General features: G+C 44.3%; 1 long non-coding RNA gene across 1 annotated transcript; it reads left to right on the top strand.

Moving 5' to 3' along the window:
* Positions 1–10,789: 10,789 nt before the first annotated feature.
* LOC135889443 (uncharacterized) lies at positions 10,790–15,829 on the top strand. Its single transcript, XR_010561931.1, has 2 exons — positions 10,790–10,977; positions 15,386–15,829. It is a non-coding gene; the product is annotated as an uncharacterized LOC135889443 (long non-coding RNA).

Raw genomic sequence — 15,829 nt, 5'->3', positions numbered from 1 at the left:
GGAACTTTTTTCCCCATTAGTTAGTAGTATTTACTTGCCTGCTGGCTGTTTATGAGAGGAAGGATGGCTTTGTAAACAAAGCAGGAGCTTGGGACTGCAGAGAGATGAGGTCAGTTCCTCCCATATTTGGGCTAATGGCTTGATTTTCCTCTGCTTCAGCCTCCATGTCAATTAAATGCAGTTAAAAATGCTTCCTGTGACGGGTTCAGTCACAGAGACCCCCTTGGGACTGCCACCTGATGTGCTGAGACTACCTCTGAGCCCATTTTCTCTGCCAGTTTGGGCCTAATCCTTTTCAGACCAATGTTGTAGTTTATGGCCTGGGTCCAGCAATCACTCACACCCCCATAGTTACTATCCTTTTTTCCAGTTTTTTTCAGGCATCTTTTTGGGGTGGAGAGGTCATCTCTTGAGCCAGCTGAAGACAAAATGGAGTGGTTTCCAGGGCCTTTTATATTCTCTCTCTTGTGGGCGGAAACCCCTTCGTTCTCCTGTGCAAAATCACAGCTACAAGGTGGAGTTTGTAGCGACCTGGGCAAGTCACAAGTCCATGAATGATTCAGCTTTTTGCAGGCCGACACCATTGTTTACATGTTAGTTTGAACGTTCCCAGGAAAGCTCAGATGTGGATTGGCATCTCCCAAATTGTCAGTCTGGTCATTCAATGACAGACCTGCGGGTGGCAATTTTGCAACAGAAAAGCTTCAAAAACAGACTCCAACGAGAAACTGCTGAGCTGGAATTGATATGCAAACTAGACACAATCAACTTAGGCTTGAATAGGGACTGGGAATGGCTGAGCCATTACAAACATTGAATCTATCTCCCCTTGTAATTATTCTCACACTTCTTATCAAACTGTCTGTACTAGGCTATCTTGATTATCACTTCAAAAGTTTTTTTTCTCTTACTTAATTGGCCTCTCAGAGTTGGTAAGACAACTCCCACCTTTTCATGCTCTCTGTATGTGTATATATATCTCCTCAATATATGTTCCATTCTATGCATCCGAAGAAGTGGGCTGTAGCCCATGAAAGCTTATGCTCAAATAAATTTGTTAGTCTCTAAGGTGCCACAAGTACTCCTGTTCTTATTGTCAGTTAAGTGTTTCTTGATTGGGCACTTACTGAGAATAGTCCTTTTCTCAAGAAGCTGACCAAATGCTTCACTGAGGCTACTTAGAATCAAACACATTAAGATACAAGTACATAGCCAATATTCATAACTTCAAATACAAAAATGATACACACATACAGATAGCAAAATCATACCCAGCAAACTACAACCTTTCCATAGACACCCCATTTGACCTCCTCTATACAAGACCTGATGCAACCATAGGACCCTGCTTGTGATCTATACAGTCACAGTTGATGTCAGTAACGTCACACTTCCTTTGTCCCATCCAATGGCTGTCTTGTCTGTTATCGTTGTGGGAACCAGGCTGCTATCATGGAACTAGATGACACTTTAAAATATTCCTTCTTTCAATTTGACCCTGCACCTTGTCGTGGAGAGCCTCATGTTACCCGTTGTACTCCAGACGACTTTCTATAAACATCTCCTCACACCGCCCTTTGTAGGAGTCAGTACACTTGGCATTTTAAAAAAGCAACAATCATTTACACATTTCTCTAACAAATTGGGATCTGTCTCAGCCTAAAACCCCATCGTGGACCAAAATGTGCCATACTGAGGATGAGCATTTAGCACAATTTGAGGCTGAATTCAGTACAGCATGATATATCTTATAACAATCAGTCCAACAGTCAGTTTGCCTGCTGTATTTGTAGTAATTGTTTTTTAGATGATAAACTCTTCAAGCCAGTGACTCTCTCACTGCATGTCTGTACAGTGCCTAGCATAATGGGGGGCCCGCTCTTGGCATTACTAATAATGAATTAAGCAAACCAAAATATTTGCAAAGAGAATCCCATGTCTGAGAGAAATCCAGGGTCTTGGGCTTACATTTTAAAATGTACCTAGGCATTGCTTCGCTCAGCATTGCAAGGCCTAATGGTATGTCTATACTGCAATGTAAGTCCAGGGTTTAAACTCAGGCTCAAGCCTAATCCCGCTTCTATCCACACACAAATTGTGCTAACCCAGGGTCCCAGAATCCCACAAGGATGGAGGGTCCAAGCCTGAGTCAAGCTGGGACCCAGGGTTCAAGACCTGTTGCTTTGCAGTGTAGATGCAGCCCCACTGGACTCACGCTCTAAGAGTCTGCCAAAAATATCCCACAATTCCATGGGCTGCCTTTCCTTGTCCTCTGGTCAGGTCAAGTTTGGTGGACAGTCAAGTTTTCCCACACTGCACTGCAAACAAAGGGCTAGAGTAGCCATATTTTGATAGCGTGCTAGGAAGTCTGGGATATGGGTGGGTGCATCCATGTGGAGTGTGAGGGGCTGCCTGCACAGGAGGCAGCAGAGAAGATACAAGGGCTGAAAGGCGGCTAAGTAACTGAAAACTGCCAACCTGCTTGCAGTGGCAGTGAGTGGGTCCCATGCACTGGGGAAAGGGTTAAACAGTTTCTTGTGAGCTGAATGAGCTTGCCAGGTGTTTGCCATTATTGCAGAAATTTGCCTGAGGGCCCAGCCAAGAAGGGGAGTATGTGGTTGAACTCAGCTGAAGCAAATTATCTGTGAGACCATAAAGAGAAAGGAATGTGTGCTACTTTTATTCTGGGTTTGGATTTAGCCGGGGGGATTAGACTTGTATCAGGAGGATGGGTGTAAAGAATCTTATTTACTTTATTTGAGCCCTATGTCTCTTGGTTGTTGCTTCTTTTCCTGCCCCTGAATAACCCAAGCTGTAGTTTTTTGAGACCATGTGGCTCATGTTTGTAGCATGGATGTGTGGCAAGTGCTTCAGCTGGGCTGGGAGAGGGGAATCTTGATGCAGAAGCAAGAACATGATTAAAAGGGAAGAATCCTGTAGGTATTGTTAAGAGGAGTAGAGCCGACTGAGCAACAACATAAACTATATCAGTAGTTTCCCTTTCTAGCATGCAATGAATAGCGGGAGGTTAGATAAATTCTCCAGGGGCCAGAGGGACTGGGTGAGGAGGAGAAAGGAGAGTGAAATGCAAACAGAGGAGCTGAGTGATGATTATGGCTATGGCTATAGCTATGATCCTCAAGGGAACAGGGACACTTCTGCAAGGAGATCTTTGCACGATTGTGCTCTCAGGGGAGACAGAGCTGCTACCTACAAGTACCTGAGGGGAGTAAGCCCCAATGAGGGAAGGGGAATATTTATCTAATTATACAAAAGAGGGCAATGAGAAGGCAAGGGAAATTGTAGGGGGAATAGCAGAGCAGACCTGAGATAGAACAGGCAGTGGGGGAGTCTTTCAGCAGAAGGAGAGGGAGCCCTATCAGTGGCAGCCTTAAAGTATCGGCGCTCGTGCTGTAGAGAACAACTCTGTCCTGGCTTGAGGGTAGGGAGAGATGGACTGAATGTTCTGTTACTAGCTGCTCTCTTCCATCTTTCCTATAGTTCTGTGCCCATAAAGCTCTTGCATTTACGTGCTTCTAATGTGAGCCAGAAGAAATCAATGTACATGGCATGTGCTTACTGTTCTTTGTGACAGAAACAAATCTTTGGAGCGGCATGTATTTAAAAATACTCTAAATGGTCAATAATGGGAAGCACGGGGACTGGGAATGGGGTAAAGAGCCTTCCACTTCTATACTGGTAGTGGTGGAAGTGATTTCACCACCTCCAGAGCTGTGAGGCAACATGTTGCCACCTGCCTCCTGTGTGCGGGATTCTTGTCTGTGTCAGCTGAGTGTTAGCCCCTAATCCTATCAGCCACTCAAGGACTCTCCTCTGGGCTATACCAGCCCTGCCTTTCCCCTGTAGGTTGACAATAGGTGCCCCTTAGCCTCTTCAAAATGTCCTCTGGTGGTGTCTAGCTCCTAATCACTGGATACCCACAGAAATCCCAGACCCTCTGTTCCCAAAGGAACACTGTACCCCAGTTTTACCTTAGCCCACCCCTCCTGTATCACATGCAGCACTTGAGTTCAATTATGGTAAAACAAAAGGAGAGTTATTTAAGAAAGAATAGAGATTCAAATAGAAAGGAACAAGTGTGGGGGATGGAATCAAATGGTTACATACAAAACAAAATAGAAAACCGCAACCTAGGGCCTACCCTTTACCTTTCCAGTCTAATAAAGTTGATTCTCACCCCGCAGTTCAGTGTTTTGCTGCATTTGCTGGCCCCAAGGAGTCAGAACCCAATCTTTCATGAAGCACCCCACTCCTCAGTGAATGGACACAGAGTGCGTCTGTCTCCACCATGATGTACTGAATCAGCCTTTTGTCTTTTATTCACAGACAGGGGATTCCACTTGCTTCTCGTCATTCCTTTTCATTGCCAAGTGACTTTGATATTTATAGTTTCTCTCTGATGATTTTCCACTGTTCTGGGTTGTTGCTATCGTGGACAGTTGAGCAACATGTTACAAAATCAGCTGGCCAAAGAGGGGTGACAGCTATCCCCGACCCACTTGAATGGGCCAGCAATGAGACATGTGATGCCCTGTTGACTCATTTTCATTTCCAGGCCCTACGGCATAATTTTCAATATAGTTACATTATTCCTTAAATATCAACCATGCATACATCTCGCAGTGATTTTGAATATTGATAAGTTACATGCTTTCAGTAAAGACCTCACATGCTACCCTTTAGGGATAAATTCCATGAAAGCCATGTATTCCATGTAGTGAGTTTGTCAGGTCTGAGACAGGAGTTGCATGTAAAGCACAATGAACCTTTTGCCAGTTGGCACCCAGTTGGGCCTCTGTGTCATAGGAGAAAATCAGTTACCTTCAGATGGCTGTTGAGCAGCCTCTGTGAAATGAGTTTGGTGGGACTCAGCAGCAAACAGATGTCCGTATAACAAAAGCTACCCCAGCTAGTGCTTCATCAGAGTGGCCAATGATCAACTCAGCCCTGGAGAATGAACTTCTCCTTCACTTTTTGTAGTGACTTTTTCATGGCAGGACTGATGCACATCGACTGGAGGAACTTGCACTGTGTTGTAACTGCTCTGTGGGTAAAGAGAGGACTGCAGTCACTAGGGTTGTCAAATTATGGCCTTTCATAAATGAAACACGCCAGAAGCTCCAAAACGAAATAACTAGCAGGGTTCAGCTGTTCCAGAGGGAAGGGGTGTTATCCTCTATTCTTCACAATCAGCCCAATGCTCCATAGCCTTCTCTTTTGTCATCTCACTCTTTGGTTTCTCTTATCTCCTGTATTCTGCTGTGGGGAGGATGTCATGTCTTACCTTTAGTTATGGTTTTACTGAAATGCAGACTTGCCTTTCTGAGGCAGGAGCCTGGGAAATTGCTACTATTGGCACTGGAGTTTGGAATAGAGGTAGCCAGGATGTCTGTCTTTGCTGTTTCAACTCAGATAGGAAAAGTAGACACGAAAGGGTTGCAGCTGTGTTTGAAAAGTCGCTGGTGTCACAGAGGCAAGGAAAGGAATGTGCAATTTTTTGTTCCCCTTTATGCAGCAGATTGTAGAGGTTTCTTGTGCACCAAGCCCTGCAGATATATGACTTCATGGAAGAGACTAATTCTCTATATTTTTCAGGAAGAAGCCCCTGAATTAACTGGGTTCTTTTGTTCCCATGTGTTTTCTGGCTAAAGTCTCCTATTCCCCATGTGCTGCTCCAGTTGATAAATCCCTGTCTTATTGAGGCATGTTTTATCTGATTAAGAAAAAGATTATTGTCTGGACAGACTTGGGGCTGGTATGTAATAATGTTACAAATACGGAGATGTAACAATTTTATAAACACTGTATTTGACCAGGTCAGTGAGGGGGAGTTATTGTATATTGGGCTATTAGAATCTCGTGTATGAGTGTACTGATCTAACTTGTATTGGAATGTTTATTATGTACCTACAATGCTCAAATTCAATGGGAATCTGTGCAGAGAAGTGACACAATTGCTTTCCAAATAAGACCAGCAGAACACACGCTGGAAAGACAATGGGGCAAACTATTAGCTTCTAGGATCCCATTTCCAACAAGTTGTAAACCTTGCTTTGCGAGGGCTGGGAAAGGCTATAAAAGGGCTATAAACAGTGGAAAAAGTGACTAGATTTCTGTGAAGGAGGGTGAGTTGCCGGGGCAGAGCTCCATCAGGAAGAGAAGCTGACACCAAGGCGAGAGGTTCTGTGGAAGAGTTAATAAGGATTAGTTCTACGAGGATCCCTGTGTGGAAGATGATTAACCAGCCAGGCATATAATCTGTTTAATTGTTGTTAAGATCTGTTTTCTCTGAAATGCTTTGGTTATAAATAAATGATTCTTGGTTTTGGTCATGGATTACTACTGTTATTGCCTTGGAGGGAACAGAATTGCAGGGTTAGGACCTGAGTCGGACCTGCTGAGGCAATCACGGTTAGCACCAGGGCCCAGGCGGAGAGTGAGAGTATCGCATGATTCCACCCCAAGAAACAGGTGGAACCTGAGATCTAGCAGGGTTGTGCTCAGAGAGACCGGGAGGGGTCAGAGGTGACTGTGACACTGTCCCCTTCAATAACCTTTTCATCTCCTTCACCTCTTCTGAATGTTGCTCTAATTCCCTTCCTTGCAGCAATGCTCTCCCATTGTAAAAGTAATCCCTGTTTCGCTGACCTGTCTGCATTTCAGCATGGGATACAGCAGGCCTGGTTCCCTGGTGAGCAGGTAGATGGTGTGCGGTCTGTGAAGACTTTTATGTCTCCATCCCTTCTCGCTCACTATCCAGATTCCACCAAGTCTTACAGCAATGGGAGGGGGCGCTAAATAGGGATTAAGAGATTCAGTTCTTAATATATTAACCTCCGCCTTCAGGCCACCTGTTAAATCCATGGGATTTTTCTAGATTAAATTTCTTCTTGGGCATGGCTATTTGTATGTCAGTAAAGAAAACTACAGTGACAACTTCTCTGTATGCGTCACATTGCAGAGTGACAGCAAATCTCAAAAATTTACACATACTGTAGATGGAAAAGCCCTATTAGATCAGTCTAGTCCATGGGCTACTGTGAGATTGTCACTCTGTCTGCTCTGTCTAGTCCAGTTTTAAATGACTCTGATAGTGCCAGTTAGTTCCCTTGGAGACTGATGCACATTCTGAGATCTTAAGGCATTCTGGAGATCTGTCCGGGTTATAGCCATTAATGACCAGCACTGCCTTCCACTGTGGATAGACTTTGCTTGTCTTGAAACTCCGGCACAATCAGGGTTGAGCAGAACCCGAGGCAAAACCCTAACGGACAGTCGCTTGGCCTGCTTATACCAGGGACTTGCACAGATGCAGCTACCATTGTGATGAAATCTCCAAGGCCTTAGTTTCATCTCATTGCTTCAGTGGGGAAATAAGCTTATGAGGGTTACAGTATCAATCCTTGCGGAGGCTACAGCCTTTGACGGACTCTATGGAAGTGCTGACCATGCAGCATTTTGCCACTACAAGCATTCACACAGGCATGTACATGTATTATCACTCCTAGATCAAGCTGCAATAACAATGCCTGCAGCCAAGCAATGTTCCCAGCATAGGAAAGGGAAGAGTCCCCCCAGAGAGGGGAGTGTGCTGACTATGGGTCAGCACAGGCGCGCAGTAGGTTGCCAGCACACAAATCACATTGGAGAGATGCAGGAGCAGCTCAGCAGTGAAAGGCAGGACAGAGCCAAAGCACTTCCTTAGATTCCATCACAAAAATGTTCCTCAGGCTTTACTTAGCCATCAGTAGCTGCACCTGTGCAAACCCCTAGTTTAGACAGGGGCTTGCTGCATTGTTTACAAGTTGTTTCCTCCTGCTTGGAACCCATTCTTCTCTTGGGGAGAGCGGAGGGGAGGAGGTCTTAAAAACCTGGGTTCTGTCTACTCTGCATGGACTTGGTATGTCTCATGGGCACTTTCATGGAGGCAGGGATCTGACCCAATATCCTTGGCCAACATTTCCCCTTCCCTTCACTATTATGCAGGGTTCTGATTACTATGCTCCACTCCAGAGGAGGCTGCCTTTTGTTGGTGAAATGGGGAACTCAGTTTTTTAAGTTGTGAACAAACTCACAGAGTGTCATCTGCCTGGAATTCAGGTCCGTAGCACTTACAGCTTGTTTAGAAATTTGGGATGAAAGGGGTTATGGACATTTAAACTAGACTGTAATATATAATATATGAATATAGCAGCCATTAGCTCATTCCGGTGACATTGAATCTTTCAGCCAGCCAAGCCCCTGGAAAGAGGGGTCTGCAGAACTTCCAAGCACAGCAAATCTCCACAGTCCCTTCCCTGTTCTCCTCGTTCAATGTCAGAAAACTCCACCTCGCACTGTCCTGGAGAACAAATCCCACAAGGGAATTTCTTGAGTTCAGAAGACCACAGCTCTTCCTAGAGCCTTGGGCAAATGAATCAGGAGTCTTGCCAAAGCCAGGGGCTGTAGAGTTGTCCCCAATGCCTATGTACCTTGTGCAGTGGTTGCTCTGTTATATTCATCTGAGCACTGCTTTAGCTGCAACCCATTTTGTCCCCTCCTCTGTGAGCAGAAGGCATGTCAGAGTGGCATTTAAGACAATGCTAGCTTGTGTGTGCTTTTATTCAAAGGGTTGGGATCAAAGATCACTTGCACTGGGTATGCATGTCCTGAAATCCATATCCAAGTGTGATCTGAGGGCAGCCAGCCAGTGAGGTGTTAGGTCATGTAGTAAATTCTCTGAGGGCTTGAGGAAGCATAGGGGGCATGCAGATGTGGTGCCGTGTTTGTAGGATTTGTTGTTGCTTTCCAAAAGACAATGGGACTTGTCAGCCTCGTTTGGACATGTGCCATAATGCAGCAGCGGTTCTGCTCAGGCTGGCACCCCGAGCGCTGTGAATGACTCAACACATGTCAGAGTTAGGCATGCTCTTTCTCCCTAGCTAGGCCAGCGGGAGTCCGGGGGTCAGCTGGGAGGAAGAGCAGTATAACTCTCGTTGCCTCCCTAATATAAACATACATCCAGCTCAGCTGCACAATGAACACAACAGCCAGGTTGACCTCCACAGGTGCAAAACTTCACCCCTGCCCGCCTGAGGGTGAGCCCCTTTGCTGTCACATGGAGTCAGCGGGAGCCCCTATAAAGTACAGTTACAATCTCTTGACATCTCATGGTAGCATCTGCATCTTAATGTTGCGCTGCTACAATTCAACATAATCATGTACTGGTGCATGAGCAAGACACAATGTTCTCATCTTGACTGCCTTTCTCTTCCTGTTGTTAAGTGGTTGAGGAACTCTTCTGTTCCTCCTCAGGGGCATAGGGAATAGCAGAGTGGAATTGAAGGAGGAGGTGGGATGATGACTGAGTGGGAGGGGAGTAACAGTTTTATGGGTAGGGCACTAGACAGGGACTCAGGAGATCTGTATTCAGCATCTGCTTTGCCACAGATTTTCTGGTCAAGTCACTTAAACTCTCTCCAACTCAGCTTCCCCTCTGTAAAACGAGAACAATAACATTTCCTTTCTTCCCTCCCTTTGTTTTGTCTTTTGAGATTGGAAGCGACTGTCTCTCAGCGTGTGTCTGGGCAGCATGGAGCACAGTGGACCCTGATCTCAGTTGCAGCCTCTAGATGCTACTGTAATATAAACAATAACTCGTGGCTGCTTGAAACCGATACTCCCCCGTGGGTTGCAAAGTGCCCGCCCCCAAAAGAAAAAGAAATGCTCAAGCCACAGGTGATGGTTGGTGTTGTAAACCAGAAAAAAAAAACCTATAGAAAAAGCCCCAGTAAATAACTTGCTGATAGGTCTGCGAGGAGCATGGAAATTCCATTTTGCAAAGGGGTTTTGCGGTGTTGAAATTTGGCTTTCATTCAAACTTTGAAATTCTCCACAAAAGAAAATTCTTGGCTTTTTCAATGTATATTATAATTATTATAATCTATCTCAGGGGTAGGCAACCTCTGGCAAGCGTGCCGAAGGCGGCACACGAGCTGATTTTCAGTGGCACTCACACTGCCCAGGTCCTGGCCACCGGTCTGGGGGGGCTCTGCATTTTAATTTCATTTTAAATGAAGCCTTTTAAACATTTTAAAAAACTTTATTTACTTTACTTTACATACAACAATAGTTTAGTTATATATTACAGACTTATAGAAAGAGACCTTCTAAAAACTTTAAAATGTATGACTGGCACGCAAAACCTTAAATTAGAGTGAATAAATGGAGACTCGGCACACCACTTCTGAAAGGTTGCCAACCCCTGCTCTATATTATAATACAAAACAACAAAAAATATTGAAATGGAAGCTAAAAGTATTTTGTTCTACAAATGTTGAAATCGGACAACTTCCTCCTCCCTCCCCCAGGTTTTCTCCAAAATGAAATGTCTGTGAAATAGGCATTTTGAGAAGCATTTCCTTTTTGATGGCACTGCCGTCTCTGATGGAGAATGGCTCAGCTGAAGTTTTTCTGAGCAGCTCTACTTTTTATATCATAAGACAGCTGGAAGCTGAATTGCCCACTCCTCAAGAACAGCATTCTGTTTTACACTATCAAGCGTTTATTAGCAGTCCAGTCGCACCCCTCCATACAGAATTCTAGTCTGAAAATCCTACTAGATTCATCACAGAAATTTAATTTGAAACAGGTGTGTAGCTTGGTTACAAACGCAACCAGTAGTTTATGGGATGGGATTGGGAAAGGAGTCTGTAAACGATGCACGCAAGTGCATGCTTTGCTCAGCAGTGTTTCCCTTGGTTACTCCCCCCCTCCCCATTGCAAGATTTAACAGAGGAAGCAGTGTTACTATTCTTCAAAGCCTTCCTAGCTTCAGCAATAGAGAATTTAAACAGGAAGCTTCTGAAGATGGAGACAACTCAAAGAAATGTCCCTACTTACCTTGCCCTGTCGATCTTTAACTTGTTGTGTTGCTGCCTCCCGCTTGGAATAGCTGCTCTCATCTTTTCTCTCAGAGTAAGTTTGGCATTTATTTAAGCGTATTTATTTTTTCGTTGATACATTTCCAAACTTTGATTTACAAATATGGTCTTAAAATGTCTGTTACAGAGAGAGTTGGAGAAGCCAACCCTAATTTTCAATGCAAAGGTGTTGAAACATTTGGATTTTATTCCCAGAAGTTATAGGGAACAGTGCAATTTTCCTTTAGCAATTTTCTAGGGCTACTTTAAGCAAGTTGTGGGAATTGTTGCTTCCAAAGTTGAATTGACTGGAAAGAGACATTTCTCTTGAACTGTTGCTTTGGTGGTGGTGTTGGGTGTAAATGAAGGATGTGTGTGAGCACTGGAGTGTGGGCTGTTTGTATGCCTTGTGAGTGGAGAGACGCAGCGCTGAGTTCTGTGTCCAGTGTTCTGACCATTAGCTTAAGGATGGGGATTTTCGCCTCCTTGGGACAGTAGCTGAGGACCTTTGTCCTGGAGTGATCAAATTCTGCCATGAGTTTCATTGTGACCAATGCATACTTAATCCTCTTTCTGTGTATTCACATCACACAACTAACCATGTAGATAGATTCACAGTTATGAATATGGGCTGGGACAATTCTGGGCGTAAACAGAGGCCATCAGTCCCTGACAGCACAGCCTCTTTCATGAGGATTCATTAGGAATTGCATTTTTGCATCTATACAAATCATTGGTACTGTTTTTTCCCCAGCTCCCAAAGATATGGAATTTTATAGGCAAATCCATCAATGAGCTGATGTGCTGAGTAGGAAAATTCCTCTACTTGAAACCTTTGTCTGTGAAAGGTCGTTTTTTCCCAATTTTATTGAGATACCCAGCTGATGTGTATTTTCTTCTGAGCAATAACCAAGTGGCGTATTGAAGCTGTCATTGCCCTAAGAAACTTGTTGCTCGATGAAGTAAATACACAGGGATGACAGCATGGCCACCACCGATACTCTGGTGAGGAATGTGGCTCCACTTTAATTAGCCATGCAATCTCTTTGAGCAAAGACGAAGTGCGTGGCTGGGTTTCAATGCCAACATGTGTCCGGTCTGTGACAGGGTTGGTGACTGGCCAAGTGGAGAGGGGGCATGTGACAGGTGCTTAGCCAGATCTGCTTCTTCCCACTAGAAAACATGGTTTAAACTGGCAGCAGCCTCTCCCACCAGACTGGGGAGTAAGGTTATTTCATCAGAGAGAGGTCCTTCCCATGGGGAAGAACACAAACCAGATGACTATGGAATTTGAGGAGGGAACGGGTTAAAGGCATTTGAAAGGTTAGAAGTCAGGGAGGGTGAGGGTCAATATTTCCAGTCACCTTAATTTTCTGCTCTTTTCTCACGGCTCGTGCTTGGCCTTATCAGCTGCCATTATAGTTGTGCTAAGGATATTTTGCTGGGTTTGATCTCACATTCTTTTCCCAGTATTAAGGGCCTTTAGAAGGCCTTTCCCTGATATCTAATCTAAGGTCACTTTCCCAGGAGAATCAGTTTCTCTGTATGCCTGGGTTTCTTCCTCCTTCATGGATTTTTAGGGTTTCTGCAGTGGAGAGAACTTATTCCCTATTTAATTCCAGTGATGGAAACAAAAGTTCCTTTTGCAGATGTTGATTTTCAGAAGAAAGGATAAATATGTACATAGCTCATGAAAGTGGCGATGACTCCATAGCATCCGTTGTCGCAAGGTGATACGTTCATCGTCGCTAAAAGCCAGATTTACAAACATATTTAGGCACCTAAAGATTCTAATCGCCTAGTGGGATTTTCAGAAGCACCTAGACACCTTATTCCCATTGAAATCCTAAATATTTTTTAAAATCTGCCCTGAGTACTTACACAGCAAGAAGATATCTGACATTAAGGCTATCTTTAGGCTAGCAGAGACAGAACAAGGTCCAATGGCTGGAAGCTGCAGCTAGAAATATTCAAATAGGAAATAAGACTCAGTCTTTTAGCAGTGAGGGTAATTAAACATTGGAACAACTTACCAAAGAAAGTGCTAAATTCACCATCATAGGAGTCTTTAAACAGACATTGCACATCTTCCTAAGAGAAATGCTCTAGTTCTGCCACAAGTTATTGGTCTCAATATTAAGAAGCGACAAAGAGTCCTGTGGCACCTTATAGACTAACAGAAGTATTGGAGCATAAGCTTTCGTGGGTGAATACCCACTTCGTCAGACGCATTGGATTCTTATGCTCCAATACGTCTGTTAGTCTATAAGGTGCCGCAGGACTCTTTGTCGCTTTTTACAGATCCAGACTAACACCGTTACCCCTCTGATACGGGTCTCAATAGTGTTCACTTGTGTACTGAGAAGAGCAATTTCCTCCACAGCAGGAATGACAGGGTGAAATTCTCTGGCCTGTGTTATACAGGATCTCGGACTAAATGATCAGAGTGATTCCTTCTGGCCTTAAAAGCTCTGAATTCTTTAGAAAACGGGTAGATCACATTCTGAATACCGCAAACGTTCAATAAGCTGCCTACAGAGGCACAAGCCACCACAAGTTATTCACAAAACTACCCACCCAGTAACTTCCAATAATGAAATAACAGCCAGTCTGTTTGCAGGCCAGTCACAGACAGGAGGAGTAAATTTTGGGAAATAAATCGTATTACGACTGTACTTCCCCAGCTCTATCCAGGCATGCTTGTTCTGTGGAGCAAGGGTGTTAAGCCCTAATTCTGCACAGGCCTAACACTGTGAAGATGAGTAGCTCTACCAATGTCCATGGGGTTACTCAGACGTGTAAAGCTATGTGCATGCAGTAAGTCTTTGCAGGATCGGGGCTTTAGTCTTGAGGCCTGTCAAATTTACTTATAAAAAACCCAGAATCTCTTAACCTTTTATTTTCTTTTGGTGATTGAATGATTGAATTTCTTGCTTTGTATTATTCCACCCTCCCTTCCTCCCCAACCATACTGTGTAATGCAGCAAACAGGGTGTGACAGGAAGATCCTGAAGAGAGCTGATTAAAAATAAAAGGACCTCCCCAAAAAAATCACAGGAATTTTGATGAATTTTTTTTAATGTTTTCCATTCACACTTTGACCAGCTCTCATCCTGCATGTCACTGACCTCCATCTGGAAACCTAACCCCCTTTCCTCTGGAGTGTTCAGCCTCCTCCCGTGATGGTCAGATGGAAAGGACGCTAGCCACCTTGTGACTTACTTCCCCACCTGTAAAATGGGCATAGCCGCTCTCCCCTACCTCACTGGGGTGCTGTAGGATAAATTCACTAGTGACTGTGAGGGGCTCAGTTACCATTGTGATGGGGACAGATAAGTACGTAGGATAGATGGATTCCCCCAGAATTTGTTGAACTTCAAAGCATGGTGGAAAGCCCATCTCTTTGAATGGGTATGTCCAAAGGCTAAAACAGCTAATGGTGGGATTTCTGACTGGTGGAAAAATGCAATATGGAAGGAAAGATCTTGGAGACATCATGGATAGTTTGCTGAAAACATCTGCTCAATGTGCAGCGGCAGTCAAAAAAGCTAACATTGTTAGGAGACACTAGGATAGGGATAGATAAGACAGAAAATAATGCCAGTATATACATTCATGATATGCCCACACCTTGAATACTGTGTGCAGTTCTGGTTGTCTCATCTCAAAATATATATATATTAGAATTAGGGGTCTGGAACAGCTTCCATCTGAGGAGAGATTAAAAAGACTGTTAAGCTTAGAAAAGAGATGACTAAGGGGGGACATAATAGAGGTCTATAAAATCATGAAAGTTGTGGAGAAAGTGAATAGGGAAGTGGTACTAACCCCTTAACACATAACACAAGAACCAGGGGTCACCCAATGAAATTAATAGGCAGCAAGTTTAAAACAAATATGAGGAAGTACTTCTTCACACAACACACAATTAACCTGTGGAACTACTTGTCAGGGGATGCTGTAAAACGCCAAAAGTACAACTGGGTTCAAAAAAGAACTAGATAAGTTCATGGAGGATAGGTCCATCAATGTCTAGCAGCCAAGATGGTCAGGGATGCAACCCCATGCTCTGGGTGTCCCTAAGCCTCTGACTGCCAGAAGCTGGGAGTGGACGACAGGGGATGGCTCACTCGATAATTGCCCCGTTCTGTTCATTCCCACTGAAGCACCTGGCACTGTCAGAAGACAGGATACTGGGCTAGATGGACCATTGGTCTGAGCCAATATGGCTGTTCTTATGCATTTTAAGCTACGTTGGTCATGTGACATTTAATCAAATGACATGTGGTAGGTGAGAGGAAGACATGCAGCTGTTTTTTGATTGTTTCTTTGTAATTCCTATGTCCTTGTGTATATTGACGTCACATGGCGCATTGGATTGACGCCCTTTGGGGTGGGGTTTTATTAGCCTGGAATTTAAATAACTGTTTTGATGGGTGGGGTGGGCTGTGCTTCCCTTCCAGGTAGAGAATGCAGCTGGGACAGGTGACATGGAGCGAGCGTCCCAAGCTTCCCGCACTGCCCGCATGCTGAATATCATCGGGATTGTCGTAGGAGTAATTTTCCTCATCATTATAATTGTCGTACTGGTAGTGGGGAAAACCGCCAAGTGATAGAAGCCAGCGTCATCTTCGAAAAACTCACCGGTGCTGGGCAACAGCCATGTATCCAGTGCGAGCCCTCCTACCTACTCAAAGAGCCAACTGGGCGCAAAAAGGGGAGTCCTCGGCACCACTGAGACTGCCAGCCAGACGCTGCGTCATGCACAAGCACCAGCCTGTCCTTTTAGAAGCATTTCTCCATAATTAATTGCTTTGCGCTTTTGAATTAACCAGATTAACATGTTTTTCTCTATTGGTACGCAAATATATTGTAACAAGATACAATAAAAAAGGATTTGTATACAA

The sequence above is a fragment of the Emys orbicularis genome, chromosome 15 (assembly GCF_028017835.1).
Source record: "Emys orbicularis isolate rEmyOrb1 chromosome 15, rEmyOrb1.hap1, whole genome shotgun sequence".
In the NCBI taxonomy this organism is placed as follows: Eukaryota; Metazoa; Chordata; order Testudines; family Emydidae; genus Emys; species Emys orbicularis.
The sequence above is the reverse complement of the archived record's forward strand: the minus strand, read 5'-3'. Positions and strand labels throughout refer to the sequence as shown.